Source organism: Puma concolor, chromosome E1, assembly GCF_028749965.1.
Source record: "Puma concolor isolate L17-30 chromosome E1, mPumCon1.1.hap2, whole genome shotgun sequence".
In the NCBI taxonomy this organism is placed as follows: Eukaryota; Metazoa; Chordata; class Mammalia; order Carnivora; family Felidae; genus Puma; species Puma concolor.
In genome coordinates this window covers 17,705,235-17,718,775 of record NC_141680.1, presented here as the reverse complement: position 1 = coordinate 17,718,775, position 13,541 = coordinate 17,705,235, and the positions used below count along the sequence as shown (strand labels likewise).

At 36.5% G+C, this 13,541-nt stretch overlaps 1 protein-coding gene across 3 annotated transcripts in view; it reads right to left on the bottom strand.

The window, feature by feature from the left end:
* Window positions 1–13,541, bottom strand: part of SSH2 (slingshot protein phosphatase 2) — a 251,276-nt gene that overhangs the window by 119,932 nt on the left and 117,803 nt on the right. The window lies entirely within an intron of this gene.

Genomic DNA, 13,541 nt, shown 5'->3' with positions numbered 1-13,541 from the left:
AGTAGAAACATGATAAAGCCAATAGAGCAAAGTGCTAATTGTGAAGCCAGGAGGGGTGTATATTTCGGTGTTTACCGTTCTTTCAATTTGTCTGCACATTTACTTTCTTAAATAATAAAATGTTGGAAAAATGAAACAAAAATCTCTAGTTCATATTTTGTGTAAAAATCTCAGTGAAGAGGAGCCTGGATGGCTCACTTGGTTGAACGTCCAGTCCAATTCTTGATTTTGGCCCAGATCATGATCCTAGGGTCACGGGATTGAGCCCTGCGTCAGGCTCCAAGCTGAGCGTGGAGCCTGCTTAAGACTCTCTCTCTCTCTCTCTCTCTCTCTCTCTCTCTCTCTCTCTCTCTCTCCCCCACCCTCTCCCCCAGCCCCGACTCATGTGCTCTTTCTCACATTAAAAAAAGTCTCAGTGAAGAATAATATCAACTGGTTTCAGATACTTAAGAATCTAGTATAGTTATAGAAAACAGTAATTAGGCTTGCTAGTCTAATTACTGTTTAAGCTCTTGCTTTATGGTATCTAACAAAAAAAAAAAAAAAAAAAAAGAAAAGACCAGTCCCGCTAAGATTTATCTTCACATAGCAACTTCTCGTAAAGCAGTTATTTCAGCTTTGGCTTTTCCATCCTTTACTGGGGAGTTCATGAAATGATCTGAAATGATTTTATAATCCCTTTCTCACCATGATTTAAGCCCAAAGCTGGAAAACTGCTTATGATTGATAAGCATCCCTAATAAAATGAGTATATTAATAATTAGAAGAGAAATACTTTTAAAAGTTTTTAAAAGATTTTTGTAGTCCCCCTTTATAAACCTTCTAAATGAACTCTTACTTTAGGAAAATGCTCTGTTACAAACTGACCACAGGAAGAACTATAACAAATGATTCATTAATGATAAAAATACCACTGTGATAGAACATGCAGTGCTTTGCCTGTTTGACATATTTTCATATTTGTATATTACTTATGCCCCATAATAAGCATGCTAATTTTTTTTAAGGAAGAAGAAATTAAGTCTCAAGGAATGAATCTAAGGTCATGCAACCAATACAAACACATCTCCTAACTCCAATACCAGTGCTTTTTTCACATAACTGCAAACAATGGGATATAAACCTTTTGGTTTGGGTGTCATTCTAAAATGCCAGAAATTGCATTATTTATTATTTGTTTGTGGGGTACTTCACTTTAAGTGGGCTAATTTTAATAGTAATTGCTCCTTGAGGCTAATGTTTTCATAATTTTATAGGTAAAGTAATAGATTCAAAGAAAACTAAGCTTGAATGTGGACTGTTTCAATTGTAGAATACTACCTTTCAAAAGGAAGGTCTTTAAGGAAAAGGATTGTGTTGAGTTAAAAATAGAAATTCAGTTTTGGGAAATGAGAGATATTACTGCCTTAACCCAAACTCTAACAAAACACTTTTTAAATGTTTTATTTATTTTTGAGAGAGAGTGCAAGCAGGGGAGGAGCAGAGGTGGGATCCTCTATCTATCTGCTAGATCCTCTATCTAGCAGATACTAGAGGATCCAAAGCAGGCTCCATGCTGACCGCAGAGAGCCTGATGTAGGCTCGAACTCACAAACCAGGAGATCATGACCTGAGCCGAAGTTGAACGCTTAACCGACTGAGCCACCCAGGCGTTCCTCTAACAACAACAACAAAAATTTTTAAATTACTTCTTGCAATTAATCATTTAGGTTAAAATTAAATTTAAAAATATGTCCAAGCTGATTTTTTAAATTGAGCAAATAGGAAGATATAATAAGTGGCTGTTAAAAATAAAGTCCTTAGTGTAATTTATTGATTGCTGAAAACCACTTATAATTATAGTCACTTTAATGTTATAGAAAATAAATTTGGGGCTTTGAGTGAGAGTGTGGTGACGGATTTAGCTAACACTGAATGAATTACAATTAAGGAAAGATTTTTTTTTCTTATATTATTACCATGAGTAATTTATTCTAGATATTACTGGAACAGAGGTGGATGATTAAACAGTCAGTTAAATTATAACAAAAACATAGCTCCCAAACTCTTCACTTGAAACTCTTCATAGTTGAATGGAATCCAAAGTGTCACCTAAATACACATTTAAAACTTAATTCCTCTAAGAAGAAATCCCATCACTAAAAAAAGAACAAAAGCACACAAATACCCACCTTTGTGGGCAGTTAAATTTCATCTTTGTCTAATGCAATCCCTGCTTACAGGCATTTTAGTTCCACATAGCCACCCCATCTCCAAAGGGCCATACTGATGATATTGGACTATTTTGGGTGATACTGCTTGAATGATGGATGTGTTCAACCAAACATTAAGTTCACATTTTTCAAAGAGTTCAAATTTTGTTCTGCATCCCAAAAAACATAAGAGGTAGCCATTGTTTGCTCCGAGGACCTTTTCTTAAAAAATCTCACAAGTGGGGTGCCTGGGTGGCTCAGTCCACCCTTGATATTGGCTTAGGTCATGATCTCACAGGTTTGTGAGATCAAGCCCTGCGTTGAGCCCTGAGTCAAGTTCTGCGCTGACAGTGTGGAGCCTGCTTAGGATTCTCTCTCCATCTCTCTCTCTCTGTCCCTCCCCTGCTGTCTCTCTTTCAAAATAGATAAGCATTGACAAAATAATTTAAAAAATGTCACAAGAAAGAGGCTTGAGTCAGTCAAACTAAAGTGTTCTCTACAGAAGAACTGCTGCTTACACTTTTACATGGGCATACTAGTAAGCAGTGAAATGGTAAGTGCTAATACTTTAGAGAAAAACTCTATAATAATAAAAACAGAACACTGGGAGACAGAACATTAAATTTCTTATACTGAATCTTCACAACAGGGCTTTCAAAGTCCTTTCAAATAGTAATTCATGTTTGAACATATACTATAATTACTGCTCATATTTTACAGATGGATAAACAGAGGCATACCAAAATATGAAAACCAACTCTGCCAGGCACCGTTAATGCTAAGCATTAAAAAAAAAAAAAAAAAAATGAGGATATATAATTATATACCAAACAGTTCACAGTAAAAAAGCAGGGGAGACAGATGAGATACATGAAAAATTGGCCCTCAGCTCACCAAACTACTCAATGTTCTCCCTGAATGCTGTTCTCGTTACTGGTCTGCATTTGCAGATGTTGTCCACCCAAATTGAAAAGCCTATTCCTCCCCTCCACTCATCACCACCCAATGCTGTCTGGTTAGTACTTTACTTAAGACCCCTTCTATAAAGGTTATAATGGGTCTTAGTAATAGTAAATAACATTTATTGAACATTTACTATATTCAATTAAGCATTATGCCAAACTATGTAAATGGATTCTGTCACATTTCATCATCACAGCAATCTGTGAGAATTGCTAACCAGCTTTTTTTTTTCCTTAAAAACATTTTTTTTTCTTAATGTTTATTTATTTTTGAGAGAAAGAGAGAGAGCGCAAGCAGGGGAGGGGCAGAGAGAGGGGGAGACACAGAATCCGAAGCAGGCTCCAGGCTCTGAGCTGTCAGCACAGAGCCCAAAGCAGGGCTCAAACCCACGAACTTCAAGATCATGACCTGAGCTGAAGTTGGAAGCTTAACTGACTGAGCTGCCCAGGCACCCCCAAACAGCTTCTACTTTTAAAGGACTTGCTGGACTGACAGTCTCCATTCTCTCTATAAAGCACACTGTCATAGTAGCAGAGATGCTCCTGCTTAGCAGGCTACTCCTCTCTAGTGATGCACATTCACTTCTACTTTTACCAGTTAAGCTGCATGCTTATCAAGAATCTGCGTGTTTGTTTTAAAAACAGTTGTATCCATTGCATTTCTTATCATAATTGTATAATTTAATTAAGTATTATGTAAACTAACTACATACGTGTACAGAAATAAAAAGTTGTTATTTCTAAGAATATGAACTTGAATGTTTTTGACAAGCCTAATCAATAAAGGAGACTTACTTTAACAACTGCTGTTTAATTAGGTGTGGCTAAGGGGGCTGTAAGAGACTGAAAGAAAGTGCTAAATTTCTAGTAGAATTCTGTACTTAACTCTTGCCACAATTATCTATAAGTTCTCTAAAGAAACCAAAACAGGAAACAAAAACAATGCTTGCGTGATGGGTTGGGTTATACAAGAAAAACTACAAATCACATGATCAGAAAACCAGGACAATCCACATCTCATCTAATTCTAAAATCCAGGTTCTTAACCAACACTCAAAAAGTGCTCAGTAAAAGTTCGCAAGATAAATGAATGAAAAGAGAAAACTCTCCATGGGAGGTGATATGAGATATAGATTTTAACGGATGAATGGAATGTTACTAGACATTAAAAGGATGGGAAAAGGCATTCCAGAAGACAGTAGGAAAGGCATTAATTAGTTAGAGTGAAGATATACTGAGTTTGAATTCGAGTTTGGTACTGTATGATTTGAGCAAGTAACTAATCTCTTTGGGTTTCCTCTTTCTCACCTGAAGAATAGACAATAATAATTTCCTGGGACTGACAGCAGTACTGAATGAGATAATAAATACAAAGCATTAATTTGGTGCTTGAAGGCATATACTAGTTAGCTTTGAGAGGATAAAAGGCATGTTTAGGGAAGAGCACCTAATTCTTTAAGGCCTGAATAAAGGGTGTAAGGTTGAATGGCAATAGGTAAAGCTGGAAAGTTGAATGGGGGTCAGTTTTTAAAGTTTTTTAAATATCATAAACAAAGTCTAGACCATTCTATAGGCAATGGGGAATAATGGGAGACTTTAAGTTGGAAAGAGACATGAATAAATCTGAATCATGCCTTAGGGTGGGTGAAGGATGTATCAGCATGAGGATCAGTTAGATGCAAAGAGATGATGTTAGAAGGCAATAATTCAAGCAAGAAAAGGCCTAGACTGTAGTGAAGGCAGAGGTTGTAAACAGAAAAGGAAAAGTCTGATATAAAAACACATATATGTACTTTATGTAACCCCTTCTGCCTTTAATGATTCTATAAATACAGAGTTAAAGTCCTTTATAAAGCTAATAACATAGGGTGCCTGGGTGGCTCAGTAAGTTAAGCATCCTGATTTTAGCTCAGATCATGATCTCAGGGTTGTGAGATTGAGCCCTGGGTTGGGCTCTGTAGCAGGCATGGAGCCTGCTTAAGATTCTCTCTCTTTCTCCCCCTAGCCCCCTGCTCTCGTGCACTTTCTCTAAAAACAAAATTTTTTTTAAAAAAGGATTTTTTTATTAACATAAATCCTGCCAATAAAATAAACTCTATATTGTTATGTAAGCTTTTAAAATTTGATTAAAATAGATTTTGCCAAATGGTAATGAATACCCAGATAATAAAGCTTATAGCATCACCACAGAATAAAAGGATTGGTCTGTCCAAATCCACCTTAAACCTGTGCTTACTATTCTTACTTGGATATTTGTTCAAGAAGTTATTTTTGCGGTGATTGGGGAAATGGGTAAAATAGGTAAAGGGGATTAAAAGTACACTCACCATGATGAACACTGAATAATGTATAGAATTGTTGACTTACTATATTGTACACCTGTAACTAACACAACACTGTACATTAATGATACTGGAATTAAAAAAAAGGAATTATTTTCACTAATTTAAAATGATTCTGTCTGTACTAATTCTTTATTTTAGTCTATAACCTTTTCATATTTGTGCTTTCATCAGTAAGCAGTTAGGAGGTAGAAGTAACAGACACAGGGATTTATTGAATATGGGGGGTAGGGAAGAGTCAGGGATAAATATGAAGTTTCTTAGACTAATAAGTGGATGGTGGGGTCCTTAATAAGAAGAGAAAGAAACTTTGTACGAGAAATAGATTTCATAAATACAATAAGGACAATCAGAAGATATACGAGAGATTGTAAGCAGTTAGAAATAAGGGTTTAAAGCACCATAAAGAGATCTGAGGTGAATACAGAGATGTGAAAGTTCTTGGCACATGGGCATGAATAATAGGGTGGATAAGGTCACCAAAGGACAACATACAGAGCAGAGAATGGGATACCATCAGCACTCTTGAAACTTTATGCAAAATTAAGTTGTATGCACACATTTTTCTTTTGAAAAGATTTAGCTTTTTTTTTTTTTAAAGCTTATTTATTTTGAGAGACAAAGAGAAGAAAGTGTGAGCAGGGAGGGGCAGAGAGAGAGAGAGAGAGAGAGAGAGAGAGAGAGAGAGAGAGAGAATCCCAAGCAGGCTCCACACTGTCAGCATGGAATCCAATGTGGGGCTTGAACTCACAAACCATGAGATCATGACCTGAGCCGAAACCAAGAGTCGGTCACTCAACCAACTGAGCCACCCAGGTGCCTCAGGTCTAGTGTTTTAACTAGCTTTTCAAATGATTCCATGTTTTCCAAAAGGTTGAAAATGTCACTCTATACTATAAAAGAGAGGTAAGGATGATTTCTGGGGAAAAATTAACTTTTAAGAGATGAGCAGGGGCAGACTTGCTGGTGAAACCAATTGGGAAGCTATGTGCAGAGGATATAAGGGGAACCAGCAATGAATGATGATAAAAAGCCAAAGGAGGTGAGAACCTGCAGAGAAGAAAGGTCAATAGTGCCATTTAAAATGGGAATCAAAAAGTATTCACTAGTGTTTTTTGGTTTTTTTTGGTTTTTTTTTTTTTTTTTTTTTTTTTTTGAGAGTGAGCAAGTGTACATGTGAGCAGGGGAGGGGGAGATGGAGAGGGAGAGAGAGAATCTCAAGCAGGCTCATGATTGTGAGTTCACGACCTGAGACGAAATCAAGAGTCTGATGCTTAACCAACTTGAGCCACCCAGGTGCCCCTTCACTGGTGATCTTAACAAGAGCAGCAGTTTGAGTCGGTAGAGGGGATAGAAGCTAGATTTCATGAATTGAAGAGTGAATGGGAGTAGACAAAGGAGGTAATAAATACAGATGGTCCTTTCAAGAACTCAAAATTGTAGTTTGAGGTGAAAGCAAAGTTATGGAGTGGTACTTTATTTTTTTTACTTTCAACTTGTTTTATTTTTTATTTTTTAATTTACATCCAAATTAGTTAGCATATAGTGAAACAATGATTTCAGGAGTAGATTCCTTAGTGCCCCTTACCCATTTAGTCCATCCCCCCCCCCACACTCCCTCCAGTAACCCTCTGTTTGTTCTCCATATTTATGAGTCTTTTATGCTTTGTATCCCTCCCCGTTTTTATATTATTTTTGTTTTCCTTTCCTTATGTTCATCTGTTTTGTCTCTTAAAGTCCTCATATGAGTGCAGTCATATGATTTTTCTTTGATTGACTAATTTCACTTAGCATAATACCCTCCAGTTCCATCCACGTAGTTGCAAATGGTGAGATTTCATTCTTTTTGAGTGCCGAGTAATACTCCATTATAGATATATACACCACATCTTCTTTATCCATTCATCCATTGATGGATATTTGGGCTTTTTCCATACTTTGGCTATTGTTGATAGTGCTGCTATAAACATGGGGGGGGGGCATGTGTCCCTTTGAAACAGCACACCTTATCCCTTGGATAAATGCCTAGTAGTGCAATTGCTGGGTCGTAGGGTAGTTCTATTTTTAGTGTTTTGAGGAACCTCCATACTGTTTTCTAGAGTGGCTGCACCAGCTTGGATTCCCATGGAATGGTATTTTAAAATTATATTTTGATTTCTTTTAGTCCGATAGAGACCTGACCACATTGATGTCCGATAAAGACCTGACCACATTGATAAAATGAGGGAAACAAGCCAGTAAAGATAAAATATATACTTAATCCATTGACAAAGTAGAACATTATCAGAATAATTGATCTTGATATGCAAACATTTTTAACTTAAAGGATATAATATTTATAGAGTCTAAACTCCAAGAAACCATTAGAATGTTTTTAAGGCTATTAGAATATTTTGCAGATTCAAACTTTTCAAAATGTACTCACACACTTGAACCTCAAAGATCCACATCATGTTGGCTTGTCAGCCATTTTCCAGAAATTTCTAGAGTGACAGAAAAATGTAATCATGTGTGTTTTAAGGATAATTTAAGTTTTCATTCTTGACATATGCTTCACATATAAAGATATCTGTATAGGCTCATTTTCTGCCCCTCCCCTCTTTTGCCTAAGAGCAGATACACAATCAGTGATAATTGTATTAAAATAATGGCTAACCGTCTTCCTGGGCAATCTCAACTAATCTCTTAGTTTCCATTATTATTGCAATGCTGCTGAGTAATCCTGACCTTCTCAATTCCAGGCCAGTTCCTAAACTCCATAGGACAATCCTACCTGCATACTACATGGCATTTAGAGTTCAATACACCCCCAAATAAACTACAGTATATATAAAAAAACAAAACAGTATGTGTGGGGCAGACAGAATTCAGTTAATAAGCTCTGCATGATAGAACCTGGTACTCTATAAAAATTGAGCTCTTGCATAGATACCTTATCTCAGTTAAGGAACTTGGAGTTTCATAACTTCTAGCCAATAGGTTATTTAAAACAACAACGACTGTTTCTCAGTCGTTTTCTCAGTCACAGATAAAATCTCCAACTTAAAAATAGTAACACACATGAACTTCCTATTGGGATAATATTTTTACATGTAAGTATTTGCAATCTTCCTAAATATGCCATTCTTATCTTCTATATGGCCTATATTTTCCTGTTCCAGAGGATATAAATGTTTCATGTGGCTAAAGATGCAGCAGCAATGTATGTATAAGTATAATGTGTGTGTGTAATGTATATATGTTATAAAGCATCTTTTAAACAGAAAGCCCAAAGTTTGGTTTTCTTAAAACTAAGTCATTTGCTATTCTATAAGATTCATATACCAACCTATCTAAGACAATCATTACTTAACTCAGTTGAATATTAAAAGTGATTTCATGGGGCGCCTGGGTGGCTCAGTCAGTTGAGTGTCCGACTGCAGCTCAGGTCATGATCTCACAGTCCATGGGTTCGACCCCGTGTCGGGCTCTGTGCTGACAGCTCAGAACCTGAAGCCTGCTTCAGGCTCCCTCTTCTCTCCCTCCCTCTCTGCCCCTCCCCCACTCACGCTCTATCTCTGCCTCTCAAAAATGAATAAACGTTAAAAACAATTTTTAAAAAAGTGATTTCATGGATTATATGTTCCAGTTGTTATGAGGAGGGACAGTTAAGCAAAACAGAACAGAACAAAACAACTTCAGCCTGCCAGGTATATTTTAACTTATTTGAAAACAACTTTAACCTTAAAATCAACTGCTTTCTCCCTGCTTTGAGGAACTAGGCTGTAGTGATTTTGAAGGTTTCCGAAATATGTATTGTGAAGATTATTTATTATGGACAAAAAATTATGATCCTAGTTTTAGAAGAACTTAGTTTATAATGATAAAAAGGAAAAATAGTAAAAATAATAATAGTCACTACTTCTTGAGGTCCTATTACTGTGATAGGCACTTTTATATTTTATAAAAATCCTTAAGAAAAACTGTAAAATATTCTTATTTTTATTACAGAATTGAGGAAATGGGCTCAAAGAAGCTAAATATCTTTTCCCAAAGCATGAAAATAGATGAAAAGTATGGGTCTTTATTTATTCCGTCTACAGAAAGTAACTGATACCTTCTATGTGCCAGAATTCAAGGATACAATCAGAACCTTGCTGTCCTCACTTAGTTTTAAGTGGCAAGAACAGACAATACATAATGTGTAACACCAGTGTTGGAAGTGTTGTATAAGGAAAGCAGGGCATGGAAAGCAGGAAAGGTTAGAGCATGAAGTGAGAATTTTTCTACTGAAGAGTACGGATTTTTGTAAGCAAAGATGGCTCATAACCAATCATGTGTTTTAAACAGTTTCTAAATTTCCCGACCTTTTGTTTGGTGTTTCAGCAGAATAGCTGTTTTAGGGCGGGGCTAGGTAATCAGTAACAGGTCCTTTCTTCTCTCTCCAAATGACTGCTTGGCTTGGGGAAATTCCCAGTGAATAATTAACACCACGATAGTCTGCCAGTTATGTTTATTAATATATTCTTTCTGCCCCAGGGCAGTGGAATAGTAGTGAGTCAGAGAAGCAAGTAGATGAGTCTTTGCTTAATATTCATTGAATGAATAAAACAAGATGATCAGTACCTTTAAACAGGAATTTCCAAATAGCATCCAATGGCTTTAACTTTAGGTTATCATCCAGACTGAATCAGATCTGAACTACTGACCTAGAGATGGGAAGCTCCCGTTTCTAATTCAATACTAGATTTGTACTAAATAAGAATTATATTGGTATCTAAAAAGTCTATCAACTTCTCTTGTTATTTTTTCTCAGTAAATAATCTTAATACTACATAATATAAAAAGGTGTCAGCCAAAACAAAATTTGATAAATTAGGCCTGTGAGTTTGTGAAATTAATATGGGAAAGAATTTATTTATTTATTTTTAAAGTTTATGTATTTATTTTTAAGAGAGAGGGAGTGGGCTGGGGGAGAGAGGGAGAGAGACAGAATCCCAAGCAGGCTCCGCACTGTCAGCTTAGAGCCCCCAAGTGGGGCTGGAACTCCCAAACCCTGAGATCATGACCTGAGCTAAAATCAGGAGTCAGATGCTTAACCAACTAAGTTACCCAGGCACCCCAAAATGGAAAAGAATTTAGATAAGTACTAGTGAAAGTACCACCAGTTTACATTTTGCTATAACATAGGATGCTTAACATTAAGGCTTTCCTATAGGCTATTTTGCTTTTTCAACAAACCTATAGGATAGATGGGTGGATGTTATCCTCTTTTTACAGATGAGGAAACTGAGGCTTAGCACAGAAATGGCGAGACAGAATTAAAATTAGGTCTTCTTAGTCTTACTTCACACTCTTTCCCTCTATTACACTGCTGGATATCCACACTACCCTTGATGACCCCTTTGTATATATAAAAAGAAAATCAAATCAGCTGTAGACTTAGAATCTTAGCTAACGAGACAGGAAGGCTAAAACAAACTTTTATAGAAATACTACAGTTAAGATTGAAAAAATAATAATGTCCAATTCCCTGCTATTAAATAGGTGTGATAGAAATTGTAGGCCCATAATTTATCTACATTTCTGCTTTAATTTAATTTGAAGAACAGATGCTGCTCTGGAATAAATTTTTACTTTTACCTGGAAAATTTTTTGTTTTTCAGAAATCTTAATATCTAAGATGAAAATATGGGAAACATTTTAAACTACCTTTTCAGAAGACTAATGTTCTATACATAAAACTAATATTCATATTAGTCCTAGTAAGTGCTCTTTATTTTTATTTATTTATTTTTTTGAAAGAGAGGGAGAGAGGGTGAACAAGCAGGGGAGGGGCAAGGAGAGTGGGAGAGAGAGGGGAGACTATCTCTCTCTCTCTTTTTTTTTTTTTATTTAAATTTTAGTTAGTTAACATACAGTGCAATATTGGTCTCAGGAGTAGAATTCAGTGATTCATCATTTACACACAACACCCAGTATTCATCATAACAAATGCTCTCCCTAATACCTATCACCCATCTAGCCCATCTCCCATTCACCCCCTTCCATCAACCCTCAGTTTTCTCTATCATTGAGAGTTTCTTGTGGTTTGTTTCCCTCTCTCCTCTATTCAGATGAACCCCATATGTTCATCTGTTTTGTTTCTTAAATTCCACATATGAGTGAAATCATACGGTATTTGTCTTTCTCTAATTAACTTATCTCGCTTAGCATAATACACTCTAGCTCCATCCATGTCATTGCAAATGGTAAGATTTCATTCTTTTTTTGAAGGCTGAGTAATAATATTCCATTGTATATTTATACCACATCTTTTTTTATCCATTTATCAGTGGACATTTGGGCTCTCTCCATAGTTTGGCTATTGTTGATAATGCTGCTATAAACATTGGGGTGCATGTGCCCCTCCGAATCTGTACTTTTGTATCCTTTGGGTAAATACCTAATGGTGTAATTGATGGATTGTAGGGTAATTCTATTTTCAGTTTTTTGAGGAAACTCCATACTGTTCTCCAGCATGGATGCACCAGTTTGCATTCCCACCAACAGTGGCCAAGGGTTCCCCTTTCTCCACATCCTTGCCAACACCTGTTGTGTTGTTAATTTTAGCCATTCTGACAGGTATGAGGTGGTATCTTACTGTGGTTTTGATTTGTATTTCCCTGATGATGAGTGATGTTGAGCATCTTTTCATGTGTCTGAGCCATCTGGATGTCTTCTTTGGAAAAGTGTCTATTCATGTCTTCCACCCATTTCTTAACTGGGTTGTTTTTTAGGTGTTGAGTTTGATAAGTTCTTTACAGACTTTGGATATTAACCCTTTATTAAATATTCATTTGCAAATATCTTCTCCCATTCCATAGGCTGACTTTAGTTTTGTTGATTGTTTCCTTCACTGTGCAGAAGCTTTTTATCTTGATGAAATCCCAAGAGTTCATGTTTGCTTTTGTGTCCCTCACCTTTGGTAATGCATCTAGTAAGAAGTTACTGTGGCCGAGGTCAAAGAGGTTGCTGCTTGTGTTCTTCTCTAGGATTTTGATAGTTTCCTGTCTCACATTTAGGTCTCGTATCCATTTGAATTTATTTTTGTATATGGTGTAAGAAAGTGGTCCAGTTTCATTCTTCTGCATGTCGCCATCCAGTTTTCCCAAAAGCATTTGTTGAAGAGACTGTCTCTTCTCCATTGGATACTCTTTCCTGCTTTGTCAAAGATTAGTTGACCATATAGTTGTTGGACCATTTCTGGGTTTTCTATTCTGGGTCCATCTATCAGTTCCACTGATCTATGTGTCTGCTTTTGTGCCAGTACCATACTGTCTTGATGACTACAGCTTTGTAATACATCTTGAAATCTGGAACCGTGATGTCTCCATTTTGTCTTCCTTTCTCAGGATTGCTTTAGCTATTCAGGGTCTTTTGTGGTTCCACTCAAATTTTAGGATTCTTTGTTCTAGCTCTGTGAAAAATGCTGGTGATATTTTGACAGGGATTGCATTAAATGTGTAGATTGCTTTGGGTAGTATAGACATTTTAACAATGTTTGTTCTTCCAATCCATGAGCATGGAATACTTTTCCATTTCTTTGTGTCCTCTTTAATTTCTTTTATAAGTGTTCTATTGTTTTCAGAGTATAGATCTTTCACCTCTTTAGTTTCGTTTATTCCTAGGTATCTTATTGTTTTTGGTGCCATTGAAAATGGGATTGGGGGCACCTGGGTGGCTCAGTTGGTTAAGCATCTGACTTTGGCTCAGGTCATGATCTCATGATTCGTGGGTTCAAGCCTGGCATCAGGCTCTGTGCTGACAGCTCGGAGCCTGGAGCCTGCTTTGGATTCTGTGTCTCCCTCTCTCTCTGTTCCTCCCCTGCTCCCACTCTGTCTCTCTCTCTCTCAAAAATAAAGATTAAAAAAAAAAAAGAAAATGGGATTGATTCTTTGATTTCTTTTTCTGCTGCACTCTCCCCGTTACTATTTAACATAGAACTGGAAGTCTTATTCTCAGCAATCAGACAACAAAAAGAAAAAAAGGCATCCCAATTGGCAAGGAGTAAGTCATACTTTTCC